General features: G+C 46.0%; 1 protein-coding gene across 1 annotated transcript in view; it reads left to right on the forward strand.

Annotated features, from left to right (window-relative positions):
• MANSC1 (MANSC domain containing 1) overlaps nucleotides 1-16580 on the forward strand; it is a 342189-nt gene that overhangs the window by 90722 nt on the left and 234887 nt on the right. The gene's annotated exons all lie outside the window — the stretch shown is intronic.

A 16580-nucleotide genomic window follows, 5' to 3' on the forward strand; every position in this document is an offset into this window, starting at 1 on the left:
AGAAATGCTGGTCACAGCTTCACACTTTCCATGAAACAGAGAGTTGTTTGTTCTCCTTCAGGGCAAAAGCTGCAGGGGTTTTCAACAGCAACTCATCTACATGAGTGCAATTTGTGGGTCAGTTTGGGAGCTGGACAACCATACTGCCATAGCCCTGGATCCAAACTTACATCACTTGATATGCTCTTCACACCAAAGCAGTAGTAGGGCCACATGGTTTCTGCACCAGCTCTGGTTAAAGTCTGGCCCATTCAGAAGCGCTGAGCACTGTCTGTAGCAGGCATTGCCTGTAGAGGCCTTCTTTGCTTGAAGGATTTGCTAGTGTGCCTTAATTAAATGCCACACAGGTCTGTGGTTCTTTGCTACAAGAAATAAACTATGATGCATCTGCGCTGAGCTCTTAAAACAGAAGCCACTGTGCTGCCAGCCAGCGTGCCAGCAGGGCCCTGGGGGTCTGCCCACCAGTGCAGGCATGGGACAGGATGTGTAAGTCATCAGGGGTCAAGTCAAGGGTGCACATTTGTGCCAGTCAGTCATACAGAACTTTATTTTTGGATTCATATTTTGGACTCAAAGGCATCTCTGAGCTGCCTGTAGGCTGGGTTGGCAGAAGAGCAGGAGAAGCACAGGTGCGTGAAGTGCATGGATGGAGATGCGCCCTGCCTCAACCAGCCCCTCTGCCGAAGGAGCATGGCACCTGGGAGGCACTTGGAAACATGCTGTTCACTCGTTTATGTAAACAGCCCCTCTATATTTCTTCTGTTTCTCATACAGCCTGACTCAGTGTGCTGACTTTACACATTATGTGGCAGAAATCCACGGTAGTTCTCCATATTCATGAGGGAACACCATGAAGCCATCTCTGTTGGAGGGATAAGTTGCCTGCCAGCCCAGGTAAGAGTGTCCATGCAGGTTTTAGCCCATAGGCTCAGCCAGTTCAAGTTCAGAGAGCTGCCATGGTCAGGTGAGAATATCTGGTGTGCCTGCAGGGAAAATCAAACTAATTATGCTAGAGGGAACCAGGCAAGGGGCTTCAAGGTCCCTCTTTCCTCCCACTAGCATTTTGAAGTACATACTTTGTTCCAAGGACAGCAATTGCCCAAGATGGTCATGCCTGTAACTTGCTCTGATCAAAAGCACAATCTCTGCAAGGAGATCTATCCATCAAAGCAGCTGCACTTGCATGGATGCTGTTACTTAAGGGTGGAAACTCTGTCCTATTCAATTAGGTCGTAGCTATACAATAGACAGAGGCTCACAAGCTGTTCCTTGGGTTTATTACTCTGTGTTTCTGCAAGACGGGATGGTGACAGAGACTGGGAAGTGTCCCATGTGTTCCAGCAGACCAGGCAGCACCATAAGAGACCACAATTGCTTGTTCTACAACGGGTCTTTATAAACAATGGAGGAAGATGCGTTCAAAACATATTGACTTGCTGAGATTCATCTCAAATCCTTGTTAGAGCTAGTCTTTTACCAGCTGGCATGTTTTAAAGAGAATCAAATTACATGCCAAACTGTGTTTAAAATCATAGACAGGCCAATATGTTTTCTCATAGGGCTTGTCTTCACTCCTACCTGCTGGAACAGGCAAACCAGTTTTAGATGCAGGGTTACTGCGTCAAAACTCCATTTGGGACCACATAGGGGACAGACTCCTCATTCACTGCAAAGAGAAAAAGAGGGAAGAAGTGAGGAAAACAGAAAGGGAGCTCACAGGAACACCATGTCTGATGCCTCGGGCTGGGGCATAACCTCCTGCCCCCTACTGACACTGCTTTTTTATAACTGCTTCATCTCAGTTAAGTCATGGACACATAAACGAACAAAAAAGACCTACCTGAAAACATTTCAGACCTTGAAGTTCTGGGATGAAGAAGCAGGGAAAATTTTCTGCTACATAGATCACCAAGAAAATGGTTCTTTGCTGGTTTTGTTTTAAAGACACCTTTGATTACCTCTTACTCTTCTGAACAATGAGCAGACATAAAGGCACCACTGCTAACTGTCTTCTCTGCCTCTTGGCCTGGCACATCAACAGCTTTTGTTGAACCAGGGCTGGGTATACCATCTGCTTAAACACACAACTCTTTGGAAAACAGGAAGTTTCCAAAATAAAATCCTGATTGTTAAAAAAAAAATTAAAAAAATGTGTTAACTTGAGGATCAAATGTTTTCACATCACAACTGTCACAAAAACGAAATCCTTTCAGATGAAAGTTAAGAAATGTTAGGTTTTGACCAAAAATATTTTATGAGGGAAGCAGGTGTTTTCTAAAAATACTTATCCAGCTGAAAGCCTGAGTTTTCAATCATAAAATTAACAGTGAAACAGCAAGACATAGAAAACGCACATTACACTCCAAATAGTCTCCTTGTGTGTCAAGAGAGGTGGAGATACGGTAAAATGACCTGTAAGAGCAGCAGCAATAGGTTAATGGTTAACACAGGGAGGCTGTTTGGGAGCTGCTGTGTAATAGAAACGCCTCCCTCCTCAGCAGCTCTTTGGTGGCAAAGCCAATGCCAGGCAGCAGGATGTTTGAACAGTTTCAAAGTGCTATAACTTCACTGAATAACAAGCAAGTTTGGACAACACAGACCGACTCGATATGGAGCTCTCCTCCTCCATTGCTTCCTTTAGCCAGAAGAATGACAGCTGCCCCAGGGATGTGGTGGGAGAGCTGTTTTGGAGCACAGCATCACTGGGGCAGGCTCTAAGTGCTTCATAAACTGCATGGGCAGCATAAAATCTTGAAACAGACACACATAGGGGAACTGTGTGATGTTGACTAGCCATTTCCAGTCCCAGCAGCAAGCTCAGGGTCCCAGAGGAGGGAGGAAAAGGAAAGCAACCTTTTCTTTCTGAGCTGCATTAAGCCTGTGCCCTTCCTCTGCTCCAGGACTGAACAGAAGGCTCCCTCTGCTGAGCCCGCCACACAACTGATCTCTGCTGGATCCAGCATACCGAGGTGGTTTCCAAAACCTTCCCGTCTCCTACACCTTCATCTCATCTCACCCTCTAGCCAGCTGGCAGGCCATGGAGGAGCCGGAGGAGGACCTCTTGCCCTGCTCCACCATTGGGGAAGAAAGAGCTGGAGGTGCAGAACAGGACGGCACCGACTCCAGGGGAATATTTTCCTCAGACAAACGTGTGTGTGTGTGTGTGTGTGTATACTATACCAGCAACACTTACACATCTCCAAACTGCTGTTAAAGATCATTGGTGCCGTTTCACTGGAAGGACACTAGGTCAGTCAGCCTCAGGGTCTGGGCTGAGGCACTGTCAGCAACTGCTCAAACACTCCTACAGTGAACTGCAGGAGATGCTAAGACCGAGACAGGGATCAAATGATCCCTCAGTTTCAGAGCAGATTTTGCAGGCTTCTTATCAGGTACAGAACAAAAGTGTTGTCCCAGATGGAAGCTGAAACATGGTATGAACTGGCAATTTTATTTTGGGCCACCTTTGTGATTCTTCCATGTTCTACCAGGAAAATAATAAACAAAAAGTAAGAATTACCTGTTGTATATGCAGAGATCTTTTTTCTCACTGCTACATTATTCCTCACTTGACTATACATCTTCTTCATAACTGTATTCTCCTGGTCTCAGAACCTTATATTTCTACATATCTTCCATTTCCATTCCTCTTATATCATGGCTTTTCAAAAAGCAGTACTTTTTCCTCACTAAAAAAGTATGTATCTGTCTTCCACCTCTCAAAATACATTCTTACCTTCTCACAGCCCCTGAAAAAACTTGCAGTCACGCCATCTCTTCCCTGTTTCCTCCTTTAACCCTGCCTGGGTCTCCTGATTTCCATTTCTACCAAGTAATCTAACTAATCCCTGTAAGAAAAATCGCATGCCTAGGTTTGCCAGGAAATCCACTTGAGGTGTTAAGACCCCTATTAGATCCTTTCTCTCCTTAAGTCAAGCATTTGGTGCCCACAAGTTAAGTGGATTAATCACATGCCTTCTGCAGGGTACAGCAGGGTAAAGCTCCAAAGCACCGCTGCCTGTAAGAGCTCTGCTGCAGGACCCCAAAGTTTCTGCGGCCTGTGCTCATCCCTCATGCTCAGAAATGTCAAACTACATCTGATTGGGTTTTTTTTTTATTATTTCATGAAGGTTACTTGAGCAGACGATGGATTCCTGGTATTTTTTGACAGGCTCCCTGATACCTCTGTTCCCTAGCTCCAGACCTCGGTTCAGTGCTGTAGCAGCGGGCTGTCTGTAAGCTGGACAGGCTTCCCCCAAAAATCCATCCACATGGCTCCATAACCGGAGAGGCAGGTTGGGAGCAGCCTCTTTGCCTGTTCCCTGCCCCGCAGCCAGACTGAGCAAGCCCCTCTCTCTAGCCCTCCCTCCCTCTGTTTCCAAAACACACACTCTCTTGTTTGAAAAGCCAGCTCTGGAAATTTAATAGTAAATAGTAACGTTCTGCCTATGTGTTTTGCCATCACAGCAACAAGATACCGGAAAATATCACAGTCCCCGAGATATTTATACTGCCAGCATGGCTGCAAAGTATCCCTATCCGGATCTTTAAAAAGAGGGAGCTGAGGCACAGAGGGATTAAAGGCTATAGTCAGACCACCTACCGTAGCATCTGTAAGAGACTTATATTTCTGTGATGCCTAATTCAAAAGACTGAAGGAACATTTAGACCTTCTGTTCCCAGGGCTGCCAGACCTTGACTCCCTGCGAGTCATTAAACAGAAGCAGAGTTGTACTCAGTTCCCTTCTCGGGGTAACAGAGCTTGAGTGTTATGTCACAGCACAACACCTCATTCACCATATGAAAAAGTTGTCTCCTGCATGGAGACCAGGAACTGAGACCCCCTCGTTGCTCCTTTAGCCCAGATCCCAGAGCTCATCTCCCAGCAGCTGCAGCTGTAATTCCCCAGAGGTAACATGGAGAGCACTGGCAGGGCCAGATAACAAATCTCATCTGCCTCTAACTTGATCTGGCGCTGCCACTGATGCTTCATTAACTCACCACCTCAGAAACTAGGTTTTGCACAAGTGAATCATGTCAATCACCTGCTGCATGCAGCCACCTCCAGGGCAGAGCAGCGCAGCTGTGCAAGGCGATTTGATTATACCTGCGCCGTTCAATTACTTAGTCTGGATCTTGAAAGATAGCAACCATGGGCTTCACAGCTTGTTTATAAAAAGCAGCATCACTCCTTAATTATACTTATCGGCTGCCTTTACAAGCTGGCAAAGGTGTCATTTTTGCAGGTAAATCCAAAGAGGATAAGGACACAGGCACTGGAAAAACGTCCCCATCCCAGGGCATAACAACTACATTCCTGCTGCGTCTGATGGCTTGGGTCAGGTCTGAATGGAGCAACGAGTGCGGCAGCCCTGGGACACTGGGGGGTGACCATTACCAGCTGTGTTGTACGGATGGGCAAACTCAGGCCCATGAGAGGAGGCCATCTGTCCAAGACAGCACTATATCAGCAAAGTCAGGATGGGATGAATTTCCTAAAACACCTGGGGGGCTTGTCTAGAGTGCTAAATAAGTTAGGGGCTCAGTGTGTTTTAACCAGTCGCAGAACTCCCCCGGCGCACAGCCAGCGTCAGTGAGGTTACTCTGACTCACTAAGGGGAAACTCCCCAAACATCCCTTCTCTGTCACATTTCTTCCCTTGCACTCATTTGTTGGCCACGTATTTCCTCTGGATTTCCCCGTATTTCCCCCACGGGATGCCCGGCCGGTGGCCCTGGGCGCATTGGCTGGGGCTCACTGAGAGCTGCTGACCCGAGTGGGGAGTGCACAGGGGTGGGCGTGGGTGGCAAGGCCAGGCTGCCGGGGAGGCTCTGGGGTCTCCATCCCTGGGGATATGGAAAACCTGACTGGACATGGCCCTCGACAGCCTGTTCAAGGTGACCCTGCCTGAGCAAGGGGTTGGAGCAGACAGCCTGCAGAGACCCCTGCCAACCTCAGCCGTTTGTGACTGTGTGGAGAAAGGAGGGAGCGAAGGAGACGAGGGAGAGGAAGGACACAGCTTCAGGCTGCCAAGAGACCAAGCAGAGCCAAACGCTGCCAGTGAGGCACTTCCCACCTGTGAACTGACGAGCATCTCACATGTACAGCCTCACAGGGTCCAAATTAGCAGCCATGAAAGGCTGACGTGCTGATGGACACCCAGTGCCTTGCTCTTCTGTAACTGCAGACCCTCCACACCTGCTCTCCTCCTCCTGAAGCCCCCTGTAGGCACCTCTTACACTCCTGTCCCTTTCACACCACTGTCCCACCACCAATTACTTACCTTACAGAGCCTCTTAGGCACTGCAGGCCAAAGGCATCTTCCCCAAGCCACTGGCAGTACGTGGGCCTGATTCCACACCCCTGTCAGGTAAGTGCTGCTATACTTTACACATAACGGCGGACACACAGACTGCTTAAGTAGTCCCTAGTGCTACAAAGACCATGTCTGTACGTTAGCATCCAGGAGCCCTTCTCTCCTTGATTCCCAACATTTTGGTAGCCCAGCTCTTTGGTGTCTTGGGACCAATCTCTGTCACGTCAGAAGCACTAAAGGCAAATAATTTTCAGTCCCTTCCAATAACATTATTCATCATTCCCATCTACAGAGACTCACACCTAACAGGCTACGTGTACCTACAGATTTCAAGCATGGCACCTGAAAAAAATACACCCATCCAGTGTAAGTGGGAAGGTAGGATTTAACCTTAAACAAGCAGAACGCTCACCCAGGTATAAGCAGCACAACCCAGAGGCAACTCTCGCCGAGGTAACCCCTGTCATCCCAAGAGACAGCCGGGCACCTATATTTGCCGTGGCCAGATGTGCTTTTGCTGGCAAGCCAGTGCCCCATACGCGAGAGGGCAGCTTTGCCAGCTCGGACTTTCTAAACTCAGGTCTCACAAGACCTGGCAGTTGTCCTGTTGTCCTGCTACTGATATCCTGTGGCTGCTTTTTTTTTAAAAGACTGAAAGAGGGCTTTTAGCACTGTCAGGGTTGCCTGACCCAGGCATTTAGACTATGCTAGGGAAGAGGAAAAAAGGTATAAATCGATACCTACCTTTTAATCCTTTCTAAGCCAAATTCACAGTTTAAGGAAGGGATAAAGACTTTAAAAGAGTGAAGTCTGCAGTGTTGAAACTAGTCTTCTACAGCAAAAAAATAGTCACCTAATCCACCTTATTTCATGAAAGAGCCCATTAAGGATACTTCCTTCCTCTCCTCTTCCCTGAAGTGTTCACATGCTAAATGATACACAGGAGAAAGTACAGGAAAAAAGGTCAGACTGTATTAACAACAACAGGGGAGACATCTGTCTCAATTTTCCTTTCCTGAGAACTTAAAAATTCCTGTAACTTCACTGCTACAGAGCACCAGCTAGCACAAACCAGCACAGCACCATCAATTTCAGCAAAACTTTGGTTCATTTGCAAACCAGATCTGGGGACACTGGTATCAGCAGACATTTTTTGAATTATGCTGGTTTGGAAGAAAAGAAATAGCATTGTCATCATGAAACATACATTGAACTTCACCAGATTATGTAGGCCCCGGAGGAAGAGGTAGCATGAGACCTGCTTGCTGTAGGTGGGGCAAGTAATTCATCTCACGGCTCCAGCAGAAATCTGCAGCAGCGAGCTGCATTATAGATTTGTTCGCTGCCCTTAAAGTCAGTATGCGCATACAGAGCATGCACAGTGGCCATGCGGCTGACATGCCATTTTTATTTCAAAGGTAGCAACACTTAACCAGCCTTAACTATAACCCTAACTATATATAATGCATTTTAATCTGCTGCAAGTATAGTCCCTCAGCACCAACATAATTACATGCCCAGCCATTTCTCATCATAAGTAATACCTTGCTTGGGCTTCATTATTCCTCCTATGAACTTCACATCTGATAAACATTAAAATCCAGTAAAAAAATAAAATAGAAAACCTGCTCCAGCAAGAACAGCCTTGCCCTCTGGAGTGATTCCTTGTGACTCTTGGCTCCCCTTCCCAACTATGAAGCTGGGGGAGGGGATGAGGCAAGAGATGCCAAATTTTACCCTCAGATGTTGTTGTTAGCAGGATTTGTGTATGAGGACAGAAGTCAGCCTGGTGTCTTTCTGTTCACAGCATTCGAGGTCTCTGTTGAAACAGGCAAGCCTCTTCATTCACCTGCGGCTCAGTTGCAACAAGCCCAGCTGTGATATTCTTTATCTTGCTTATAGAAGCTCAAGTAGAGCTGAACTACATTGAAACAGGCAGGTGTACGAGGTATAAATGAGAGCAGAGTCTGGCCATCTTTTATAAAAGCAAATCCATAAATTCCTCTAAAAATAGAGAAACGTGGTGTAAGAAGCCAGCACCAGAAATGCTACTAGAAAAGAGGAGAAAGGGTTGGTCGGAACTATTGGATTTCACACTGTCTTGATTGAACTTCTCCTGAAACTCTTTACCTGCTGAACTTTTCCACATAACTGCAAGGCCAGCTTCTGGTCTTCAATACAACAGAGTCAGTCCAAAGCTACCTTATTTATTTCAGGACGGTTACTCCAGACTTAAACTTAGTACAGAATTTAGCCGTTTAATGCATCGCCACCTCCCCAGCTTGCCAGCTGTCACCCAGCATAGCACATTCGTTTAATCTGCAACTGCTGTTGTCTCGACATTCCTTTACTAAAAATCCTCCCTTGCTGAAGTCTCATTATAGCAGTGCAGGCATCTCTGGCCCTCGGTGGCCAGCAGATGCAGGTCATCAGAAATGGTCTGGAGATTTTTAGTACAGGGAATGGGTGTATTTATATGAAATAGGGAAGAAAAATGAGACAGCAAAGCCTCTTGAAGAGCCACCACCTTCTCCATCCAGACACTGAGAAGCCCTAGATAGGCAATGCAGATGAAAAATGGGATTCAGGAAAGCCTGGTTGGGTCATCACTGTCACTGCCCAAAGGCTGCTGGGCACCCATGGCTCTTTGGGCTCCTGACTCTGCGCTGCCAGCCTAGCGTTCACCACCCACTCGACGGAAGAAAGCAAATTCCTCCACAGGGCAGTGACAACTCGGTTAAGCTGAGTTAGTGAATTTAGTCGATTTACTAGGTAGGGCTTCAAATTCAAACACCTAATTTAGATGTCAGAATGGGAGGAGGTGTGAAAAACCCCAGTGTGGCAATCCCACTGCCTGGTGGCTCTCTCCCTTTTCCCTCCGGAGCAGAACACCCCGTGGAGGGGCGGGTGGGACCGCGCAGCCCGGTCCCGGCACGGCGCGCCCGGCGCCGCGGGAGGGCAGCATCGGTTCTCTTACCGAGGCCCCTGCACCGCACCGCCGGCAAACGGATCCTTCGGGGAGGGAGCTTTTTGTAGAGCAATGATGCAAAGCGCTTGTGGGGTTTTGTCATGGTGAAAGTGTGACAAGTCACGAGGCAGCATCACCCAGAAGGCAGAGTGCAGCCCTGGCAGATCTCTGGCAGCATCTCTGTTCTGCTTTACAAACCAAGTCACGCTCACGGCCGCCGAGCCGCCTTGGCCGGAGGGCTGTGGTGCGGGACAGGTAGGTCCCTTTGAACCTCACTGTCCCAAAAGCATGCTGAGTATAGACAGTGAATAATGATACCCACCCGTGGCCACTGTTTTCTGTGTCTCGTTGGAGGACATTTCTCTCTCGTATTTTATGCATAATGTCATGACCATGAAAATCTGTTGAGGAGATGGGGGAGAGGTGGCAGTGCCTCCAATGTGTATCCTTCCCCATCCTTTCCCAAGGCAAGCTAAGAGCTGCCAGGGCACTGCTAGAGACGTTCCTGAGCCGCATGCTTCTGTGACCTCTCCCGGCTCCTAGCAGCCTTAAGAAAGTGGCTCGAGGAGTAAAACCTGAACCTGTCCCAGGGCGCATTAATGACCTGAGTGCTGAACTGATGCTCCAGAGAGGAATTTACATCCTGACACAAGTGCCTCCCCACCAAATTCATCCCAGGTGCCTGGCAAGCAGAACCGGTCATCCTGGTTCTCAGCACCTCCCAAAGCCTTGCTGCCCCTCAGCTTGGTACAGAGTCAGAGCCGGTGTCCCCGTGGTCACCCCCAGCTTCCTGGATCAGCAGGGTCCCCATTCTCCCTTTAACACTGGGATTTGGTATGCAGCTACTGCTTCTCCCAGGGAAGACAAAGGGCCTGAGTCCAGCAGCGCTGCTGTTGGCACTTCAAAGGGGTGACTCCATTTAGGCTCTTCCCAGTGAGATAGGATTCAAGCTAAGGGCTGGAGTGCTTCACAAATAACCTCAGAGTTTATTGCACAGTGGGGAGAAAGAAATTACCATATCTGTTCAAGTAAGAAAATCTGGTGTCCCTAGTGAGTGACAGATGATGGCTATTTTTATAATAGACACGCATAATAGCCTCACACTCACTTTTAAGAGCAAATAGAGAGGTAAGGGGAAGAAACAGCTAATAATGTGGCAAAACCTAGTGTCCATTCTCAGGGCTTGTCTGTCATTTGTTATATTTTTGTTTGAAATCGGTTCCCCTTTCTATTTACAATGGTGAAGCTAAACCAAAAAATAAAATAAAATTGGCTTTCTAATGACACAATAGGCTTCTTATCTAATATTTTCCCAGAAATATATTTCACAACTGAAGTAACATTCAATCCACCAAAGGAGTGTTCTGCAGACATCAAAAATGACTTGAGTTTCCAAACTTTGTGCACAGCTTGCTGACACAGAAGTTACTTGTTTTGCTAGTTGAGATTTATAACAATACAGCATGTATAAGTAGTTCATAAAAGACTGATGGGTAAGTGTGATATGCCTATCAGCAGCATTTATCATGGGTGCTGTGAGAACATCAGTCAAGGGTGTTTTATCAGTTGTTGTGAATGACCCTTTGACCTTTTGGGCTCTGTGAGAATTGAGTCATCAGTTACTAACCCTGTAATAAGTTATTTATATAAGTCACTTTAAGATAAAGCCTGACCTTGCTTCCTTTGCCTAAATCAAGCAGACAATTCCAGAGTAGGAAATTATTTCCTTACTGAAGTCAGTGGGAGTCTTTTTCTTGATTTTAATGACACTGCCATCAGGCTGAAAGCAAGCATGTCTGTAGCACTTCTTGGGTGTATTTTCCGCACTAAAAACATTTGATTGCATCTTTTGGAGGGAACAGATGGTCAAGCCAGGCTTGACCAGAGGGGTGTGAACAGGGATAATCAGAGCATACAGAACTCCTAAGCCCTATGCCAGATTTGCTGAATGAACTCCATCATAGCACAGGCAAGTGTCTACATGTTTAAAAAGGCAGGATAAGGAAGGAAGTACGTAAGATGAGACGGTCATTGGGACCTCATGGGAGTTCAAGCTGTGTGGGGAAGTCCCTGGCCCTCTTTCACTGAAGCAGAGAGAAGCCACTGATTATAACAAGGCAAGGATTTTATGAAAAACATCTGAAAACAGCCAATGCATTAAATGTGAACATGTAAAAATGCCTATGGGAGGGTTTATATGGGGAATCTTTCCAGTTTATATTTCCTTCCTGAGAAAACTGAAGTTCAGGCTAGTGATTATTCAAAAAAATGTCCTTTTTCTTTATTTGCCTAGGCCATGTAAGGAGCATGCTTTCTGTGTTAACCAGGTTAAGAGGTCATTTGACAGCTCTGCCAATGTCTGGCATTTCCTTTTGCTTCTGCTTCCCCAAGCACAAGACAGAGCTCGTCAGAATTTGGCCCAGATTTTGGAAATTCATTTAAGCATCGCTCTCTTCAACACAGCAAGCCTACGCTGGAAGCAAAGCTACCATTCCGTTTTCAAGAGACACTTCAGCACTGAAGGGACTAATTACCTGTATTGCCTGCCTGTAAGGTGTCGCCTCCTGGATCCCTAGTTCGTTTTTGGCTCACTGGGTAAAGTTCTAGCTGGGTCAAAGATGCTGAGGACTAAGAGCTACTGTTCAGCAGGATGTGGCAGGATACTTTTGTGGCTGCAATGAGAGGCAGTTCTGTAGTAAGATTACTTGTTTAAATACCTGTCCTTCCTGTGCACCCGCTCACAGCACTGAACCGGGCAGCCCCCTATGCTGCTGTGCTGCATTCAGGATTGGACACAACCTGGTCTCACTGAGGGGGTGTACAGCCAGGGGGTGTAACACAGCAGCTAAAGGCCACATCCTCTTCACCTTCCATATCCATGTAAAATTAGCCTGCTATCAGGAGTATTACATTTTATCGTGTTGTTGTATAGCCAGTTCACATTTCTGCAGTCCAGCAGAGTGATGCTGCTATAAAGTCAGGTTAACCCCGTGGGAAACCAATCCTGCCTGGTAAGCATGTTAAACTTATAATGGAAATAGTTTTTCTAAGGAGATCTGTGGAAGCCAGTCTCCTTATCTGAAGGTAGGCAGATCAAAGCAATTTATAGATTCAGGGTCTGATGTGGATTGTTTTGATTTGGTTTAAGGCAAGCTCACATCACCAATTCTGGTCTACACAAGGCCCCCAAACTAAGCTGTGGTTCTCTGACTCACTGTATTTACAACAGATAATTTCTGTCACCTCTCTCCCACTAATGCAAAGAAAAAAATATTGCTCTGCAGCAGAAAAGTAAAAGCTCTTTTTATGCTCTGCTGAGTAGAAGGTAGGTACCCAAACATCCCAAAAAAGATTTCCCATTCACTCATATTCAATCAAGAGCATGTATCAGATTAAAATAATCAGTTCTGACTCTGTTTTCCTTTGCACTGGATTATCCATGCTTCCTGTGCTTCCCGTAGCATTCTTTACAGTTCCCCCCCCGTTTAGCGTTCCCTGACTGGCATTGCCAGAAATCCTTTCGTTCCTGATCTTGCTGACCTGACTTTGACATCACCGTGGGATTGGAAACTGTCTCTGAGTAAGAGGCACAGGATCAGTATCCACAGGGAAATGAGTTCCTCTTTAAAGCAGATACAGATCTTACCGCTGCTTCTGAATGAATTCTTCAGCATCAGTCTTACCCCCCTTTTCAAATATATGCATTAATTTAAGAATGTAGGAGATGTGGCAGCCACAGACACAGAAATCTGACTCATCTCAGCTGCACTCCGTGTCTGTAGGTCACATGAAATGTGACCTATTAGAATGTGTAATGCAGTATATTAACTTCAAGGGCCAGTAAATGCTGCTTTGCATGCAATGCTTGGTGAGGAGACAAAGAAAACTAGTTCATATTCAGCTTTGATTAAACAGAAACCTAGACATTCCTCCACTTTTCTGAACACAAATAAGAGTGAGTCATATTTCCTCCAGGCAACTTATTCTTTCCTACACCAAGCAGGTATAAGACATCCCTAGAGCTTGTTAACCTAGAATTTCACCTTCTTTTCGTGGGCCTGTGCTGAAACCTTACATGGGTCTGAGCACAGCTAAGCAAAGCTATGGCTTTAGCTCAGCTATGGGACATTTCTTACTACTTTCTGAACCATTGTTGGGGTTTAAACAGGTCAAAACAACAAACAAACCGAAAAACCACCCAACCCTTGATGGACTACCCTTTAGGAGCACAATTTACACCAGACCTAAAAGTCCTGATGAATCTTGCCTGAAGTATACCAAGTCACCCATCCATCCCTCAAACCAAACCAGGCTGAAATGCAGCGTTCTTAGAGAACGTGGAGTCATTCATGCACTGGTCTGAGTTCTCAAAGCCCTGAGCCAAGTTCAGCCCTAGGACAAACAGTGGAGACATGTTTAACTGGTAACAGCTTAGGCTTTGCAACATGGCTTCAGTGGAGTTACTCCGAGTTGAATCCAGTGCTCCTGAGCAGAGCTGGTCCAGAAAAGTTCAGCGATGTATCCCAAACTGCACCTGATGCACTGAGGCATCAATCAAGGCAGGAATTCAAACCTGACTTTTTCTTGTGCAACCCCAGTCCTGCCTTCAGTCCTGCAGGGCTAATGACCCTTGTGTACCAAGCTCCAGAGCCTGGTCCCACTAAACGAAATGAAAAGGTTCAGGATGGATCAGAGTTTGGCCCCATGCATAAATCACAGCTGCTTTCCCACTGCCTGACTGTACAAACACAGACTCCGTACGTATCACGTGGAGTATCTCAGGCATAACGGTCCCAATACACAGAAGACACAACGTGTCATGTATTTTGATTTGCACCTATTAACTCATATCTCTTTGGATAATTTATTTTTCTGCCCCCCTCCCAGCAAACTTTCTAGCATTGAGTGCACAGAATGTCCTTTTGTCTGCAGTCAGGTGTCAGCTGGGGGACCTGGCGTCTCTGTCCGGGTTTGTTGCTGGATTCACTGGCAGGAATAAAAGCTTCTTTAATTCACCAGGAATGTGACAGGTGTCAAAAAATGAATCTGAGATTTTCTTCCAGTCAAACAAGTGCACAATTCAAAACACATCAACGCTGAGCAAAAATTACTTTTGCCCTGCAAAAGCAGTTTCAAAATAATCAACAGCAACTGTAGCTCTGGCAACAACGGACATCAGATTTGGGATAAACTGGGTCATTCAGCACAAGCTTGAGGAATCACTTAGGTCTTGTCAGAGAAGCAAGTCTCCAAATAATAAGAACAACTAATGTTTCAGGCTCTCTGGATATGCCGAATGTGGTGTGCATCCTCACGCCTCTTCCAGTTTATCAATACCGAAATGACGCACCTGGATTTTACAAAGGCCCAATAATTCAGGCAGCCACTACAGCAGATAATGCTAACTAAGCTTATGAAAAACTAGTATCACTACATGTTTCAAGCCTTGATCCTTATGTCTATGTGGCAAGAAAGAGAAAGTGAACCCCCAAAACAGCTGTCGTTTTTTTATGCCTTCTTCCAAAACATTATGCATTTACCACTGTCAAAGTTTGCAACCCTAAACAAGAGGAATGATTGTGTGAGTCAGTCCAGTGGTTTCCATGTTCCTGTGCAAAAACTTCATCAACACAAGTGTCAGGTAACTTTCTTTCACCGTCCTTCACTGCCAGGGAAACCAAGTTTGAAAGAAGGTGAAAAATAAGATTATCTTCCTCTGACACCGGGGAAGAAAACAGTAAACAGAAACTTGCTGGGGAAAATCAGCAAAGTTTCAACTATAGGGTGTGAAACAACTGGAAATGAAGCTGGTGTATGTCAAGCTGGCATTACCATTGCCATTCTTTAACTGGGCAAGGTATATTGTAGACATATTTGGAAAGTCACACTCCCACCCCAAACTTTATAAAATTATTGGCTTGGTTATAAAGGTACCTCTCACTGAACCTCAGAACAATACTTTCTTCAAGAATTCTCCCAACCTCCAAGTATTCTGAGCTCAGATGATTTTTTGGAAAGTGATGTGGTTTATTAGTTTAGGACAGTCTAGAGCTATTTAGCATTTTTCCAAACATTTATTCAAGCTCCCATCAAATTCACATGAAATTTTGCATCCACAACATCCTTTGGCAAGAAGCCCCACGGATTTACACCCACACTTCCAGGAACCCCCCTTTTCTGCGTGTTCTGGACCAGGTTCTTTCATCTGATGCCCCCTTGCAAGTTCTTCTATTGGAAGATGAACAGATAGTCCCTATTCACACTGTTCGTGTCATTGACTCTATCAAATCTGCCCACACCTTACCCATTTCTAACTGGGCAAAACAGTCCTAGTCTATTCGAGCCATTCTTTGAATAGAAGCTATTCCATATTTCTGACTTAATTCCCAGGATACCTTCTCCATTGCATGTAATGTAGCTTAAAAATATAAAATATAGGAAATCAAACTATACTGCAGTAATTACTTGTAAAAAAAACACCCATTTATTTAAATGTTCTTACTTGAAAGTAGTTTTTTAATAAGCAACCGTATTTTTCCTTCACTGCCTTGTAAATTTTTTAGTAAAAAAATTATAAAAATATACTTGGGGTTCTCCATTGAAAAATGAGGGAAACCAAGGAAAACACCCAGCCTTGGGATCAGCCTTGTTGGTTCAGCTTACCCATGCACCTCATGAGAAATCCTGAAGTAGCAGAAATCCATGCATGGAATGATTTTCTGGACTAGCTCACAGGCATAAAGTTTGTCAGGGCTCAGATGATACATTCCTTCCTTAAACTTAAAGTGTAATACAACTTCTGGAGCCGCTGCCTCTCTGTAGGAGAAGTGTTTGCGAGAGACGGCTCGTTGAGACTTGGGGAGGGTCGTTACTCTGCTGCCTGGCTTGGAAAAAGTGTCTGTGGCAAAGAATGTCAGGAAATGGTGTCAGTGCCATTCCACATGGGATAAAAAAGTGCCCAGTGCTAAATGGGGAGACCAGAGAGTCGGGTTTCTCTTTTTCCTTAAAGAGTTCCAGTATCTGCATGGGAATTTAAAAAAAAAAAAAAAACAAACAAACGAACACACATTCCCAGAGGAAGCTGATTAAATATTCTTTCCACCTCCTCTCTTTATTCATTCGCTCCGTTTCTTTCAATCGGCAGGGTCCCATGGCGACCATGGTGGAAGAGAAGCATCCTCTTCAGCAGCCGCACCTCGCCATGGCAACCAGGACGTCAGCGCCGGCAGCCGAGCCCCGCCGCAGGCCATGGGGCGGCCCTGCCCCCGGGGCCTGCCCCCTGCCCCCGGGACTGCC

This window comes from Falco punctatus (assembly GCF_963210335.1).
Source record: "Falco punctatus genome assembly, chromosome: 6".
Classification (NCBI taxonomy): Eukaryota; Metazoa; Chordata; class Aves; order Falconiformes; family Falconidae; genus Falco; species Falco punctatus.